At 42.6% G+C, this 12,605-nt stretch overlaps 1 protein-coding gene across 4 annotated transcripts in view; it reads right to left on the bottom strand.

The window, feature by feature from the left end:
• Positions 1–12,605, bottom strand: part of NEDD4L (NEDD4 like E3 ubiquitin protein ligase) — a 308,396-nt gene that overhangs the window by 181,711 nt on the left and 114,080 nt on the right. Inside the window, exon 1 of one of the 4 annotated variants that reach the window (XM_073213144.1) lies at positions 1,607–1,745. The exons of the other annotated variants lie outside the window; for them this stretch is intronic. The gene's annotated coding sequence lies outside the window, so the exon portion shown is untranslated. Of the gene's footprint in view, positions 1–1,606; positions 1,746–12,605 lie in introns of those variants that run through there. 4 annotated transcript variants of the gene reach the window in all.

The following is a 12,605-nucleotide window of genomic DNA, read 5'->3' as shown; positions in this document are numbered from 1 at the left end:
GGTATGGCCGGGGGTGATTTCTTTTCTCCACATCTGTCCTCCACCCACAGCAGCAGTTACTGCTCTCAGGTTTATATTCTTCCTCGTCTCTTCTGAGGTGTAACTGTCACTCCACATGCAAGGGAGTTTACAGATAAGGAATTATAAGTAAGGTTTGCAGAGGTTTGTGCCTCCAATTTTCCATTTCTCAGCGGCAATTATCTCTTTTTAAGGCAATCATTTAAAGGCTACAATTTCTAGTCACACACACAAAAAAAGACGGCATTTCCCTATTCATTAAGCTGCTTCGCCCGTTTCTCCCACATCCAGGGAACCAACACCACCCAATTCTCAAGCAAAACAAAAAGTCACCATCAAGCAAACAGGGTCAGAAGTTCTTGAAGATTCTGACAAGTGCTCCTTCTGATATGCTTCAGGTTGCCAGCAAGCTCCCTCCTCCTCAACTCATAAAAATCGTCATGAACTCCTCCACCATCCTTTGTTTAAGGAAGTCCAAGAGTCTGTTTATAGACTCACCCAAAAAGAGCAAGCAATGCCCTGGTCTTCCATTCCAGTCATTACACAGTTCAATTTTCCTCCAATTAGATATTTGCCATAAGCCTTGTGACAAGAAAGGAAGAAACAAAGAAAGAATGGATGGATTTTTTAGAAAGAAAGAATAATTACAGTAATTCCTTTAAGATTAACCTCAAATGGAAACACAACAGATTCCTGGACAGTAATTTCTATGTGTATTTTTAATGATGTTTAAGGCAAGTACTCTTCAACTTACAGTACAGAAAATATTAACGGCCAGTTTTATTTTCTCTTAAAGAAGGCTGAGATGCATGGGGAAAAGACAATGAATAATGATCTAACCATCAGGCAGCGCATTTATGATTTATAAAAGTTCGTAACTGAGGATCTACCCATGTAAGAGCAAATCTGTTTGATCTGTGTGAACACAAGTGAAAACTAAAGTTAGGAGTCATGTGACACATCCGCAAGCATTTCCTATAAAGGTTATAAAACAAATGAGAAAGGTGTTTGTATCCCAGGAAGTAAATCTGTAACAATAAAGATGTAATAATACCTGTCCCACAATCACCTAGCTGAGTGCATTAGCTGTGTTTACATTGAACTTAACACACAATGAAGTCTACAAAGAAAACAGTGTTAAAAGATCTGTCCTTATTTCTGGGGGGTGGGGGGTGGGGTTGTACCACATTTCCAAACTCTACATGACAGATCCTATCACTGTGTATTTTTGACATTTCAGGAACACAGTCATGCCAATTGCAGTAATTTCTTTATAAAAGGACATGGGGTGGGGTGGGAAGGGGGGTTGCACCAGAACAATATCTGTATGACAATTTTTCAGCGCACTGAAAATAGGTTTCAAATAAGATGATATAATTTAAACACAAAATAAAAATTTTTCACTGTATACATTTTGATTTTTGAAGCACACAAAAAAGGTTTAATTGACAGGAAGCAAGGGGAGAGAAAAAGAAAGACAAATAGTTCCCCCAATCCTGGCACATTCAGATTAAAGCTAATGGATCCATCATAAGAGAACATTTTCTTGATGCTAACCAAGGAAAACAGAACCCTTTGTGGCACTTACCAGATTCCAGGCAGGAAGACCTCACTTAAAGGAGAGACAGGCTGGTGCAGATGCAGATGGTCCTCTGTTTCCCCTAACAACAGCGGCAGTGAGGAGAAATCCTGGTCTCTGCCAGATCCCCCTGCTGACAGGTGATCAACAGCCTGGAGCCGGAGGCACCACGCTCTGCGGGAGGCGCTTCAAGGGGAGGGTTCTGCCCTAGCCACCACCCAGGTAGGGCCCGGCTGACAGCCACCCACCCAGACTCCCTTGAGCTATACTGGTTGGCGCTGTGCTGAAGCCTGTCTGGGCTGGAAGCTGCAGCTAATGCCTGCCTCACTCAAATCATGAGCAAATTCAAATATGGGGAAAAGGGAAGTGGCTCATCAAAGGCAGAGAACCAGTGGGAGAACTTTGTGGACTCAAGAGAGACAAAAGCAATCTGAACCACAGCTCTACAACACTGCCCCTACCCCCCAACACACACACACACAGCAAAACACCACCATAAAAGTTAACAGCCGACCTACAGGAAGCGGTATGCATGCCTGGCCCAAGTGACCCTGGAACCTTGAGCCCAAGGCATACACAATGTCTCTTTTTGAAAAGTAATGACATTTTCCCCCCCCTAAATGTTCATGCCAATGCTGAAAGGAAGGACATTCAAGGAAATGAAGAAATCCCTCTGGATACTATTCTTTAAATAATTGCTCTATTGCCCTCATATATATTAAATGAGTGTATATATTCATCAGACAAAACCAGCTTTGGTTTCCAGCTCTACCACTTTACCAACTGGGGGACATTGGGCAAGTTTATTGACCTGTCACACCTCTGGCTTCCTCATCTGTAGAAATGGAGACTTGAAACTTCCTTCAGGGCTGTGAAGAATCAGTGAGATCCTGGCAGGCGAAACCAACAGGCCCCCAAGTCCACCCGCTGCTGCCCCTTCCTACATCCACTTGCCCTCCAGTAGCTTGCTGCTCTCAAAGCACAGTCCTAAACCAAACACAGCCACCCCTTCCCTCAATTAAACTGATTCAATCCATACCCAACACCAAAAGATGTTTCTCCTGTTTTCTATTTTAACCAATGTCTACAACAGGTTAGGGAGGTCAATTTCAAACTCATTTTGGCATACAAAGGTCAAAGCCAGATCATATGGCTTCTCAGTGCAAACCCTGGAACAGACATCAAGTTGCAGCCCAAGTTAGAGGAGGTCTGCACCCCAAATTCCCTTGTAACTATCCACTTTAAGGCCAAGAACATACTGACTTTTAAGAGCCAACACTGTTGAGGAAAAGAACAGGCAGACTTAACTGAGCCAGGTCTTTTTCTTTAATGCTTCCTCTTAAAAGGCAATGATTTCTTACTTAATACCACTTTTTGATTGAATGACAATGGCATGAGTACCCACCCCTTCAAAACTATGCTTACAGAGACCTGCAATGGGAGGGGGCGTCCCAGAGTCCCACGGGGGCCAAGAAGCAGCCACCACCATCTGGCGGTGGCATTTGCATACTGCAGTCTTGAACCCCACACCATCAACCCATTCTCCAAGGGGCAGCCGATCTGAATTCCTGCTTTATTATATTGACTTTCTGAATACTAGCTTGGCTGCTCAAGGACAACTTTACAACTTTTGCTCTTTCCCACCTAACCTTCTCTCCAACTTTCTTTCTTTCCCACAAACTTCTGATTGAGCCACTAAATACAAGAGGAAGGATAAAAGCTCTTTTCTTCCCCATCACCTCCATCCCACATCCAATGCCTGATGATTTGGTTCCAAAGAATGAAATTCCCAGGACAGAGAAAAGAGAAGCAGAGCGCCAGCATGTTGCCAAAAGGTCACAGCTAAGAGCCAATTCTAACGGAAAACTGGAGGCAGGCATTTGTATTAAGGAGAGAGACCAGTTACAGACCCAGGACATACGGGAGGAGAGAAGGCTTTGAGGTAGGCCTTGATGGTACTCAAGGCTTGGATGGGTTACAGGACAACTGTTCTGTGCAGCTGGGAATGGAGACTGACTGGAAATCAGGTCACGAAGAGCTACTTAATCAGGTGACATTTGAAAAACTTCCCCTAACCGTTTCATTCCTCCAAAGCCTTCATCAATCCCTGGTGACTATTTTTAGGTTCAGAAGATTCCCAAAAGTAGGTAACAATCGTAGGGAAAATATGGCAGAGGAAGCAAAGACCATGGGGAAAAAGGGAACTGGGAAATTCATATGTAAGTGGTGTCACTGCCTACCCTCTAAGCAAGTAGTAGGGAGAAGACTACATATGTGGGTTTTACAGGCAGCTGTAAAAAGGCCTGGCTACCAGCTTTAGAACAGAAGATGACTCTCTTAGTTACAGAAGACACAAATTTTTAGGATGTCATACTACGTAAACTGTCATGCCTCTTTTGCCTGTATTACTGCAAATGTATGATTTTGCAACACCTATACAATTAAGTACCCGACTGATACTGAATTTTACACAAGACTAATTCAAGAGGTAACTTTTAGCACACTGTCTAGCATATGTACACTCTCACATGTGACAACTCAAAGAAATAGCTCATATATAAAACAGCCTGCCAGTACTGCAACAAACTCTTTCCTAAATGCTCCCATTTATATAAACTGATAAAAAAATAGCTTGTATCAAGAAATACAATCCACATAGGATACACACACATACCATCCTCACCAATGCATTGGTCTTGCTCTCTTAACCACTTGGACTTTAAAAACCTCTTTAACCATGACACCCCCTGCCCACGGCCACATAGGCTGCTGTGTTGTGTTGGAACATGACAATATCAAGCTTGGATCCTGATTCTTTAAAACAATCAATATAAGCAAGCAAATCACAAAGACAACTCTATACATTAATGGATCGTTTTATTTTTTTTTTAAAGATCTGTAAAATTTATAGTCCATGCTCAAAGGTCAGGCTGGGCTCAAATTAGCAATTGATGATAAATTGCTAGAGGCACGATACTGTTCTCCAGCTCACAGAACAGCACCTTTCAGCATTAAGAGATGGTTACCGCACTCCACAGAAAGACAGATACAAGTACCTGTGGGCTGCACCCCACAAACTAACCCAGCAGGCGGCACTGTCTGTGTTCAGCTACGCAGGAAACAAATGAACCGTGTAGACAGTTCCAAACTTGTTAGCCTGTCCAGTAAAAAAACATTAAAGTGAGTGGTAAACTGTCAAAGGACCAACACGAATCACTAAACTGGATAAGCCATACATCAGGAGACCTGAGAACTAACCATAATAATGCCAATAACTACCTTCTTTACTTAAATTAAGGCAACTTAACATCTTAACCTTTCTGAAATCAGGAAGCTTCAAAGGAAAGTCAGAAAGGAAATTGCCAGCCATTTTCTCCTCTTGTTATTTAATCAGTGGTGCACCTTACATGTACTTGGTAGTGCTGAGGCCTGGGAATCATTTGTGATCCTGAACCACTCATTTAATTTCTTGACCTCAGAATGCTCACATGGAAGGGCTCCTCATCCTGCAGTTTCATGATGGGGACTCAGGTATTTAGGAACCCGGGCCTGAAAAGCAACTCAGATACTATCACATTCAGCAAGTGTTTATCAAGCTTCTACTGTGTAAATACCATGTTGGTACTGGGTTCTGGCATGGAAGGGCTTGTCAGGGCATGCCTGTCACTGCCCACCCCAGGCTTATTTTTTCTGAAATCTTAACACTTGTCATCTGTGCACACAATTTAGCACTTTGGTTATACACCAAATTCTAGCTTAAAGTCATTGTTGGGCAATGAGCCTCTCACCAATAAAATTTTAAGCTACTACAGAATAAGGCCAATGTCTTCCTTAGTAATTTACCAATGATCTTGGAGCCAGCCTTCCAACAGCCTCAGCCCAGGGAACTTAGCTGCAAATAAACACAGAAATAGCTTCTGAATTATGAAATGGGCAGCACCAGGCCCTCAGGTTCACAGCTCCAGTTACTCCAACATCATTGTTGCCGGCTTCATTATTTAGCTTCCCATTACAAAGAGTGCACGTCTGATCCTCAGTACAGTGGGTAAAAGAGATCAAGATCACTGTTACTTGTGCTGCAAAACCCAAAGGACCCGCAAAGAACGGAAATCTACTCACTGATACGAATGGCGATTAAAAACCTCAGCCATTATTATTATCAATAGTCGATTCAGCAATCCATTTGTCATGTTAAGCTCTTTTAATCATTGCTCTAATTCTCCTGAAGGTAGAAGAAGGTGGATTTAAACAATGGGAATAAAAGGTCTACTGTGAGGTTTAAATTACAGATTCTCACTCAAAAAGAGGCAACTTGATTTCCTAAAACTGAAATAAACTTCTGCAATTTTTATGAAGGCAAGATCGATTTTTTTACACAAAAATTATATGGACACAGGCGACAGAAGAAAAACACCTAGGGATCCTCTTCTCGGAGATTACAATAATACTACATTAACATGTTAATATACCCTTACACATCTTCTTCTGTAATTCTGTATATGTTTCTTACAAAAATATGGGATCAAATTACAGAAATCTGTAGCTTTTTTATTATGTTTCCATGTCATTATTGTTGACATCGTTTTTAAGGGTTTCATAGTATTCCATTCTAGAGTTGTACCACATTTAAGGTTGCTTTAACTATTTTTGTATAATAAAAAAATGCTTCACCCTCATTTTTAGCTGATTCTTTGGATATAAGGCTATAAGACATTCTTCACTATTTTCTTAGGATGAGTTCCTTTGAAGTACGTTAGATTATCAGGCATGCACACTTTTCTCTTTTTATATTTGGTAATATTAAACCATATGGTCATTGAAGAAAGTTTAGAAAACATAAAAAGCAAAAGTAACTGATAATCCTAGTGATGCCAGGGGTTCTTGTTCATGGAGTCAAAGAATGAACTTCGTGAACAGACAAGGCGGGAGATTTACAGAGAGTTTTTATTCAGATTCAGAGAGAGGGCTTTATCCAGGATAAGAGAAAGTATGGAACCCCCCCGCAGGTGCAGCGGGGTGGGGGGGAGGGGGGGAGGCAAGGTCGCCACTTGCGGTCTCGGTGTCTTGCTGCAGCGGGAATTTTCTATAGTTTCAGCCAGAATGCTAGTTATACTTTAACCCATGTCTGTGAAGGTTTCCAGGATACTCTATTGTAAGGTAATGGGCCTACACGACTATGAGCAATGAGCTGTTCTACACCACCGGGTCCCCATGGGGAATAAATTGTTTCAATTTCAAGCACCCTGTTTTATAAGACTTTGTCCTTTTCCAGGGACCACACCTACTCTAACTGGGCAGCAGTTATGCCCTGCTGCCTCCCTGTCTCACTAGCACCCTGATATGGTGTTAACATTTTGTTGTTCACTTTCCAATCTTTTCTGTGTATGGTATTCATTTCCACCAAAAAAAAATTTTTTTAAATTTTGCCTAAAGGAACACTTGGTTTGGTTTTAATGGAATTTTTGTGGGGGGTTTTCCCAAAGAATCTCATATAAAATATTCAATTTACCAACTTTAAATTTAGTAACCTGAATCCTAAAACTTTTTACTCAATAAATATGAAATAAAAGATCCTTTCGTTCTCTCGTATGGCCCCATAATGGAGGCAGGGCGGGAGGAAGCAAGGGCAGGAGAAAGGTTGGAAGCAGAGGAAATGGTGGGCATAGGCTAAGGAAAGATGTAAAACTGAGCCTACCACTGCCTTGGGGTCTGCGGTATCGCTCCAGACGATCACTGCCTTCAAAGGCACACACACGCCATTAGCTACAAGCTATGGGGTTCATGTTCAGCAAAAAGCCAAAGAGGAGATTTCCCCAGGCTGGCTGAGGTGTGGTCAAGACCCACCACACCACCCTGATCCTCTTTCCTATAGTTCGTACTGAACTGGACAGCTGCGAACTGCTAAGACTGGTAACCAACAGATGTACTTGTCCTGAACTCGGGCAGCTGACTGGAGGCCCGGAGCTCAGGCCAGTCCAGGTGACCAGGTTAAATGTGCCGCAGGACAGGTCCAGGCTTCGGAGACACACCAACTCACGCTCATTGTAACCCAACGCTCACTGTTGGGAAGGAGCTTTCTTCCCAGTTGTATTATTTCGACTTCTCTGCTGTAAAGGTTTGGTCTGAATGAGGGACGAGATATACCAGGGAGCATTCCAGGATTTGGGGGTTCAGGTGGGGAACTGGTCAGATGGTGAACTTTTTAAAGACAAAAGATCCTATTGCCTTTCTAAAAGCAGGCTTAGCAGACACAGAGAAAGGCTTTATAGTGTCTAAAAATAGGTGCTTGAGGCATAATGGTTTCTTTAGAGAACAATTTAAAAAATTCCCAGGAGGTGTCAGGTGTTGAGTAAATATCAGAGGAGGATAAAGGCTTTCCAAGCTGTTTGGGGGATCACAAAGCCTGGCAAGGGCTTCCTTTTCTTTGCCTGGCACCCTGGGCAGGTGAAAGAAAAGCCTTTTGTTCACAGCCCTGCTGCATGAAAAAGGGGCCTGGGAGAGGAGGACAGGGCTTGGTTTGAATCAGGAGAGCAATGCTGAGAAAGAACTCCCCTCCCTATTCTATCTCGCCACACAGACGGTTGGAAGAACATTCGGCCAAGCAACTGTTTTCATTAGAAAGACAATGAATGAATCAATCCACCAGCAAGACTAATAAATACAGATTCCTTGAGAAAAGAGTCTGTACCATAAAGGCACAAGTATGCATTTACTTAATGTTCATTATTCAAAACGAGGTGTAGGAGGCCTCTAGGCTAGACCAGAGCCCTGCCCAGAAGTGGGACGCCATACAAAAGGTCGAGAGCAGAGGCTTTGGGACCTGGACAAGCACAGTGCTGGACAGGACGCTGGGACTAGATTCGCTGCGTCCCGTGGTCACTGCAATGCAGTCTGGACCACAGTTAGGAGGCCCAAGTCCTCCTCCTGCATCTACCTGTCACTCCAGGCCAACTGAGTACATCTCTGGAGTGAGCCCTGGAAGCAATCTATTTTTGAAGCTCCCCATGGATTCTTATGTACAGCCAAGCTTGAGAAGCAAGTACTGGCTCTAGGATCTCTCTTAGCTCTGAAGTTCTGTATGTACATTTTGACTTACTTGCATTTATTTTTTCCCCAGGTTAGTGAAGCCTTGTTATAATGCTGGTGCCCTGGGCTAGCCTGTGCATCACACGCAGGCACTGGCCTTGGCTGGACCACACCCGCTCTGAGAGAGCCTCTTTGCCCCTCACTCCTTACACTGTGAACACTGTCTATAGCTTAAATCCCTACTGGATTAAATGGAAGCAAAGTAGCAAAAAATGCACATAAGAGAGAAAACAGGCCTCACACTACATACCCAGGTCTTAGAAAGCAGCAACCTGGCTGCCCGGAAGTAGCAGCATTCATATTCTACCATGAACTCAGACCAAAGAAAACTGAATCACAATGTGGGAGAAAGTGGTTAATGTTTTCTGATTTTTAATGTGATTTCCACACTTACTTTCAGGACCTAAGTTTGCTCTGATTCTTTTTTTTTCTTTTTTCAGGAGAAAAGGAAATAAAGCATGCAAACATCTGTGAATATTACTAATGTACATTTCTATCAAGCATCTGGGAATTCGATCTTCATAACTGATCTTAAAGTGTATTTAAGAGGACACAAAAATTGAAGTGAGTGAAGGAAAACAAAAGTAATCCTGCTTTTCCTACATGCATTCACTACAGAAAATAGTAAATAAAAGTTTGTGTAATGAAGTTCGCTGAACTTAAAAGTCTAATCATATTGCTTTTTAAATTTAAATTTCCTCTTATCCCTCCTCTGATTTATAAGAGCCCCACGACTTTTTTCCTTCCTAGTCCTCCTTCCCTAGTCCCCAACCCTTGTTTATCTATTTGCTGATTTTCCCTTCAGAAACTGCACCTCTCTCCTAGTTTCCTGACCTCCACCCCACCCGACCCCACCCCCAACCAATCTGGTTGAGCAACTTTTTGAGGAATGAGAGCCGAAAGCCAGTGCCTGCAAGATGAGAACAAACAACTCATCCAAAGTTCCTCCGGGCTCCCCAGGTCCGTCTACAGCCACCACATGGGGAGCCGACAGCTACTGACCAACGAAGACCATCAGCCACCAAGACAGAGACTCAGTTCTTCCTAGAACCTTCAAGGAAGCGATCCCTGTGACCAGTCCTTCCTCCCTGGGAGTCCTGTCTACCCTCTGCAGCTCAGATTCTTTCCAAGCATCTGTGGCTTCTTCCAGACATTAGTTTCTTGCATAAAGACAGGCTTGGCAGTGGTGATGAGAATTGTCAGCCTGGAAGCGGGGCACAGGGTTCCGAGCCCTGGACCCCATGAGGATCATCATCAGTGACTGGTGGTTGCCCCGACCCAGCAGCTCGTTCCAACCACCCGGGGCCTCACCCCAGGTGTTTGAGGGCAGAGAGGATGAGAAGAGCCTGTGCAGACTTGGCCAAACGCCAGGGCTGCGCGTTACCGGCTGTGACTTTCGGCAAGCTGCTTAACCTTTCTGATGCTCAGGTTTTTCTCACCTGGAAAATGCATATAACGCCTTTACCTCACACCACTGATGTGATAATTATGATTTAACTGAAATGTATAAAACTGGAATGTCTCAAAAAACAGGTTTCAGACTCTGCTGCTTCATCTGTTAATGACAATAACGGGACAGAGCACTGTACTGGGAACGTGAAGAGGAAATGAAGACAGGAGGGATATGAGTCACAAGGCTGGGTTGCTTTTTTAATATAAATGAATAATCTGCTCCACTATAGGTCAATTTACAGAACATTCCTCTCTCCTGCTCACAGATCAGACTCAATAAAAGGCAAGCCCTAAACGTTGCTGGAGCCACCCTCTCTATAGTCTGAGCTGTCACCAAATAGAGAAAACCTGGCTGAGAATAAAAGCAGCAGGGGCAGGGGTGGAAGGGGTGGCCGTGGCGCACAGAACCGATGCTCGAGTCCAGAGACAGGATTCAGCCGTTTTCTGAACAGGCACTTTTGTAATTTCGGATCTTTTCTGATCGTGCCAATAGGGGAATACATACTTTTGTATGCCCTTCTCCTTACACATGGGCATGTGCGTCTGGTAGATAAACTGACAGAATTAGAGGAGTGTGGACTCGAGTGCACAGGCATTTGTCCCTTTGATAAATATTTCCAACTTGCCGGAGGCAGTGCCCACTCTCGTGCCCTGCAGCAACAGCATAAGGGCAGCTGCTTCCTCACACTCTTCTCAACATATTGGGCTATTAAAGTTTTCATTTTGGGCAATGTGATCCTTAAAAATGGTATTTCATTGGAATTTCAATTGCTATTTTTTTTATTATAAGAGCGGCTAACTATCTCAATATGTTTAATGGCTACTGCTATGTCCCTTTCTCTGAACTATTTGTACTCTCTGATGGTCATTTTTCAATTAGTCTATTGGTCGTTTTATTGATTTGTAGGAGTTCATTATATATTAAGGAAATTATCTCTTTCTCTGGGATAGAAATTGACAATATTTTCTCCAGGTGCCCCTCCCACTTTTTTTACCTTTATGGTATATCTTTTGCCATGCATACTTTTTTTTTTAAATAATCACTATGACCATAACACTATCATTTATTTTTTCTGGTCCAGTAATAGTTCACACACCCAGAAAATCTAAAAGACTATACCTACTGGAATTAATAGGATAATTTGAAAGGTGTCTTGATACATGATGTATATGTCAAAATAGCTTTTCCTTATTTTAGCAATAAACACCTGGATATAGAATTAGGAAAAAAATTGCTATACAGGGGTGAAAACATGCAAAGCACCTAGAATTTAGCATGAAGAGTACAAAGTCTGTAGAAAATTCTGGAATCTTATTGAAAGACATATTCTTGTTTGAGAAAGCAATTCATAAACTAGTAATTTTCCAAAGTTAACATACAAATTTAAAGCTTTAAATTTCCAAAAGAATTTTTCAAAGTGTATAAAAGTATTGTAATGATTATAAAAATAGCTTATTTGCCTGAGGATTGGCCAAAGTATTACTATCTATAACATGGTAAGCCCTCTTAAAATCGAAAAGTAAAAGACCCAATTTTAAAAAATGGGCAAAGAATATAAAAAGGAAATTTAGAATGGCCAAGAAACAGAAGATGCTCAAAACACCAGCTATCAAGGAAATGCCATGCATACTTTTTTAAAAGATATTCCTCAGTGTGGTCATTCATAGCTTCTCTCATTTTTTTTTCTGAGATGAAACTATAAACCTCTTCTTTAAAAAAATTGCTAACATCTGTACACAGTGTTAGTTTGAAAGTGTTCACTGTGGAAAAGTACCATCCCTTTTGAAATCTGGTTCAAGTAACCCTTGCAAACTCCAAGCTCCACAGCAGAAACTTACAGAGAAGTGCACCTTCTTTGGGTCAGACTCACATAATCTCACCCCCAGGATTCTATCCCAATTACAGCCTCCCTGTCATCTCTGGGACTTCCAGTATGAGCGTGTACTCCTTGCTCAGCTGCACACTTGCACTGCCCTCTTACACAAGCACAGGGGCCTTGAGAACAAGGACCATCATTAATTAGCATCACTGGTGCTATTTAAGCTGTCAGCAAACATGGCACAACCCTTTCCCCTCTCTCTCCTGTTTTGGGAAGAGGGTAGGCAGAGCTTAGAAAAAGCACATTCTTGTACCCATAAAACAAGACACTGTGAAAAACATTTCTGGAATACCCTGATTCCTTTAGAGAAACATTAAAAATTGTCCCCCTCTAGAAAACATCTGTGAGCCACCATCCCACGTGCCCAACAAGTACCAGCAAGGCCTCAGTGCAACCTTCAAAGCACCTCCAGAAAGCTGTGGGCAGGAAACTAAGAGCCCAAAAACCCAGTGAGAAAGGTAGACCAGAACCACCGGATCTTGCTCCCACAAGACAGGACTCCACACTATAGCACTTTCTAGAACAGCAGTGACACCAGAGCGCCTACCCTCTGAAAAGTCCCTCCTACCAACATATCCAACCCTAAAGGC

The sequence above is a fragment of the Manis javanica genome, chromosome 9 (assembly GCF_040802235.1).
Source record: "Manis javanica isolate MJ-LG chromosome 9, MJ_LKY, whole genome shotgun sequence".
NCBI lineage: Eukaryota > Metazoa > Chordata > Mammalia > Pholidota > Manidae > Manis > Manis javanica.
The sequence above is the reverse complement of the archived record's forward strand: the minus strand, read 5'-3'. Positions and strand labels throughout refer to the sequence as shown.